Consider the following 5,448-nt stretch of genomic DNA (forward strand, 5'->3'; position numbering starts at 1 on the left):
CTTGAAAATTCATCAAGGCCAGAGGAGCCATTCAGGAGAGATGACAGATGGAATGTTTGTGCTTGTTTAAGGCATGGAGATGAGAAATGAGTCTCCTCTCACTTGGTCTCTGCTCATCAGAGATGATCACTCTAAATCCAACACAAAAGAAATCAAAAGACCTTGGGACTCTGGCAGGGCTTGAGTTTAGAAGATACAGGAGCTGGACTCAGTTTGCTTTTTACTCTGTGCACACTTTCCCTACTCACTGCCATCCCTTCCTCTATGTCCTTAGACTCAGTATTTCAGCCATTATATGTTGATGAATGTAAAATGGGGAGAAAAGAAATAAGGCGTCAGAGAAAAAAAAAAAAGTAAAACTGAAAAAAAAAACAAAGCAGAAGAATGTCCAGGAAAGGACAGAGAGTGGCCTTTTAGAAACCTGCTGTTAATTTGGTGAGGCTTATGAATAAACTAGAATAAACTTTATGCCAGAGGTACCAAAAATTCTTCCTGGTGAACTGCCAAGTTACGACCTGTGTGTAAAATTTACTTTAGCTATCTAGCATTAAGTGACATCTGTTAAACTGAGCAGATAACCAGAGTCTACCCTAAGACATGGCGTGGCATAGCATGTACAATTTACCATGAACAGGGACTTAGTAGCAAAGTGTATTAGTCTGTTCTTACACGGCTAATAAAGACATACTCAAGAGTGGGTAATTTATAAAGGAAAGAGGTTTGATTGACTCACAGTTCAGCGTGGCTGGGAAGGCCTCAGGAAACTTACAATCATGGTGGAAGGGAAAGCAAACACATCCTTCTTTACACGGCAGCAGCAAGGAGAATTGCTGAGCGAAAGGGGGAAAAGCCACTTATAAGACCATCAGACCTCCCGAGAACTCACTCACTACCACGAGAATAGTATGGGGAAAACTGCCCTCATGATTCAATTATCTCCACCTGGTCCCATCCTTGACACGTGGGGATTATTACCATTCAAGATGAGATTGGATAGGGACAGCCAAACCTTATCACAAAGGTACTGTTAGGTGAAAGCCAAAAATAGATGGAGTGGTTTCTAAAACATGGGGGGGTCTCTGCCTCATGATTTTCCTGGACACATGGGCAGTACAGTGAATCAGTTCTACTTGATCAATGCACTAAATCACTTGGTCATTATGGCTACTAAAGGAAGTAGTAGCCACTATGTGATTCATGCTGTAACTGTGGATATTTTCAAAGACACAGAGTTATACTGTGCTTGTAAATGCCTTCTAATTATTGATCACTTGTTTTATGCCATTTTGAGTTTTTAATCTCTTCAAGTGTGCTGCTCAAAATTCTTGTATTCAGAATATGTCACATAAGCACAGGTGCATGCACCCACGTGTGCTCACACGCACACACACACACACACACACACACACACACAAATACTGTTTTAGGGCTTTATTGTTTTTTTATGATTCTACATGCAATAATTGGTGGGAAAAGTTTTAAAGCTGATGTTCTGTTATAGCTTGCCAAATATGTCTTAGTCCATATTTTCAGGATGTCTTCGTATTGATTGCACTACACACGAAGCACTTTTCAGTGATTTTAATTGGTTTGTGATAACTATGGCAACTATATGTCCTAGATTTTCTAAGATGATCCTGATTTCAAGGACTGATTTTATTGTCTCCTTAAGTTCACAAATAATAGAGCAATTGCTTCAATTTTTAGCTCAGAAAACATGATCATTAGATCTATATTCTATTTCAGCACAGGCCATAGAATCCAAGTGCTCTACTGTGCAGCTAGCATGCTACTTAGAATTGCTGGGGAGAGGGTTGTGATGAAGAGCACAATGATTAGCTTTTCTAGCTGGGGACCAGAAATGGGTCTCTCTCCTTCCTAGCCCTCATTATCCCATGTCATGTTCTTTCTATTTTTACCTCTGCTTCTCATTCGTATCTTTCTACTCTCCCACCAAGAATAGCAGAGACAGTCAAATGATGTGTGAAGGAGTGGCAGAAGTGAGGTCTCCAGGATTAGGCTTTTTCCTACTTCTTGTTTAAAGTTGGGATTGAAAAATCGGCATATAGAGTGTAAACCTTCTTCCCATCTTGAGACTTCTGTAATCATTTGAAAGTTTATTTTTAGTTATTTATTTATTTTGAGACAGGGTTTCACTCTATCACCCAGGCTGGAGTGCGATGGGGTGATCATGGCTCATGGCAGCCTAGACCTCCTGGGCCCACGTGATTCTCGAACTTCAACCTCCCCAGTTGGTGGGACAACAGGTGCACACTACTACCAAGTAATTTTTGTAATTTTTGTAGAGATGGGATCTTGCCAGGTTGCCCAGGCTGGTCATGAACTCCTGGGCTCAAGTGATCCTCCCATTTCAGCCTCCCAAAGTGATGGGATTACAGGTGTGAGCCACTGCACCTGGCTAATTTGGAAGTTTAGGTATTTTTTTTGTTTTTGTTTTTTTGTGGAGGAGAGGTCATTAGCGATGACTGAATTTTTCCCTTCTTCCCTCCCTCCCTCTTTTCCTTCTCTCTCTCTCTTTTTTCCAGCATTGATTCCAAAGATTTGACATGATGGGAAAAGGAAAAATCACAAAGAACAAAGGAATTGGAAGGTAATATTGCTTAGTGGTCAAGCTAAGATTTGTGAAAAACCAAATTACTGCTCAGTTCTCAGCTCTGCATCAAAGTAAACTGCTGACATTCAATCCTTAGAGTGCTTGTTTCTGGGGCGGAGACTGGAGAAAATATGTTGCATTATTGTTGTAGATATTTGGGAAGGCTTATATGCTGAGGATATCCTCTGGTCAGGCTGTATGTGCCCCAGAACCTAGGAAGCATTGCACAGCTGTTGCCAGGCTGGAGTGCAATGGCGTGATCTCGGCTCCCTATAACCTCCGCCTCCCAGGTTCAATCGATTCTCCTGCCTCAGACTCTTGAGTAGCTGGGATTATAGGTGCATGGTAACGCCGGGCTAATTTTGTAGTTTTAGTAGAGACAGAGTTTCTCCGTGTTGGTCAGACTGGTCTCAAACTCCTGACCTCAGGTGATCTGCCTGTCTTGACCTCCCAAAGTGCAGGGATTACAGGTGTGAGCCACCATGCCCAGCCCTGAACATTTCATTTAAATGGAATTATGCAATATGTGGCCTTTTGTGTCTGGGTTCTTTCACTTGGCATGATGTTTTTGAGGGTCATCCAAACTGTAGTATATGCTAGAACTTTCTTTTTCTTGCCCATTAATATTTCATTTTCTGGATCTATTACATTTTGTTTATCCATTCATCAATTAATGGACATTTGAGTTGTTTTTGATACTATTATAAATGGAATTGCTCTCTTCATTTTTGGCTTGTTAATTGCCAGTGTGTAGAAATAAAATCAATTTTTTTTTCTTTGAGATGGAATTTAACCCTGTCACTCAAGCTGGAGTACAGTGGTGTGATCTCGGCTCACGGCAACCTCCACCTCCCGGGTTCAAGCAATTTTCCTTCTTCAGCCTCCCGAGTAGCTGGAATTACAGGTGCCCACCACCACTCCTGGCTAATTCTTGTATTTTTAGTAGAGATGGGATGTCACTATGTTGGCCAGGCTGGTCTTGAACTTCTGACCTCAGGTGATCCACTCATCTCAGCCTCCCAAAGTGCTGGGATTACATGAATGCCCAGCTACAACTGATTTTTGTAGGTTGATCTTGTATCCTGCAAACCTGCTGAATTTTTTTATTAGTTCTAATTAATTTTGTAGTGGAGTCTGTGAGATTTTTCTATTTGTAGGATCATGCCATCTTTGAACAGAGGTGGTTTTACTTCTTTCTCTCCAATCTGGATGCCTTTTATTTTTCTTGCAGTTTCTTCTTCCACCTGCCTTTAGTTTGCCATGATTCTTCATCGTGCAGACTCAATGTTATAACTTCTCTTCTTGCTATCTTTTTGTATGCTCTGAATTTTCAAGTTTAAATTCGAGAAGGTGAATAGAGAGATAGAGAAACGGGAGAAAGACATAGAGAATTGAGTAGCTCAAGTGTTAGCTATTATTTTTCTTAGGGTAAAGCTTTGCATTTTAGCTCATAGGTGTCTGGCTAGTAAATGCTGCCTTTGGATTAGATGTGTCGGAAGTAGAAAAGTTCCTTTTTAAAGTTTCCTTTCTTGTTAAAAAAAGAGAAGTGTGCTAGCAGCTCTTTGTCAGCCCTATCCTATGTAGCTGGTAAACATGCCATGCTTACAGGCATGTAGTACACTCTATGTCCTTATACTTTAGCTAAGATGTCTGTGCTGATGTGATTACAGGCATGTTCCAGCTCTCCATTGCTTTTACCTGTTTAGAAAAGTTTTAAGTTGTTAGCCAATTGGGTTTTAGTTTAGATTGTGAGGTCTGGCTCCAGCCAACGGAGATCAGGCACAGCAGTAAGGACAACCCCAAACGCATAAGGGATAAATTTGTGTGTTTTCCTTTATTCTTTGTACTCTCATGGCAAGATGGCTAGTGAGAGTACCCTTCCTGCAGTCCAGGAAGTAAAAATTGTGTTGCTGAAAGATCCTTTGTCTCAGTGCTAATTTTTCTTTGGGGCACCGAGCATCTATTTCCAACGTCTATTGCCAACAACCATTAATAAGATGAAGCCAGAAAGAAAGAAAGGCCACAGTTTCTGTGTAGCTCAAGAAGGGATTGTATGGGCATGACTGGCCTGGAAATTGACATGAATAGAACAATATTGTTAGAGAAGGCTTTTTTTTTTTCAAGAATACATTGGATTTTTTTTTTTTTAACTCAGAAGTCATCTTTGTAATGTTGGTTAAAATGCATTGGGATGTCTGAAATATTTTTGATTGTCTGTTTGATACAACCACATACATATTTTTGTATCATAAAAAATGAAGGCACCCCACTACCTTCTCATGCTTAGCATTCATCATCTTTAATATATTTGTTTGAAAGAACTCTATTTAAATATACTAAGGAGATAAATATTTAAGACAACCGGTGGTTCCTTCATCTCTTTACTCTCTCCAAGAAAGGCTTTCTTTGTAGTTGGTTATTTTGGCAAGTGCTTATTGAGTATATGTTTTATATGGAACTGCCGATATTCCCTATGTATTGGGGTAATAAGTGAGAGTGTGTTTGTGGAGGGGAGGGTCCCTGAAAATGAAAGTCATAATTCCTGGGAGTTTTAGTTCCTAGTAGAATAAAGAGTTGGGCTGGGCATGGTGGCTCATGCTTGTAATCCCAGCACTTTGGGAGGCTTGAACTCAGGAGTTTGAGACCAGCCTGGGCAACATAGTGAGACCACAGCCAGGTGTGGTGGCACACACCTGTAGTCCTAGCTACTCCGGAGGCTGAAGTGGGAGGGATCGTTTGAGCCTGGGAGGTTGAGGCTGCAGTGAGCGGTGATCGGGCCACTGCACTTTAGCCGAGGCAGCAGAGCAAGACCCCCTCAAAAAAAAAAAAAAAAA

Source organism: Cebus imitator, unplaced genomic scaffold, assembly GCF_001604975.1.
Source record: "Cebus imitator isolate Cc_AM_T3 unplaced genomic scaffold, Cebus_imitator-1.0 Scaffold77, whole genome shotgun sequence".
Classification (NCBI taxonomy): domain Eukaryota; kingdom Metazoa; phylum Chordata; class Mammalia; order Primates; family Cebidae; genus Cebus; species Cebus imitator.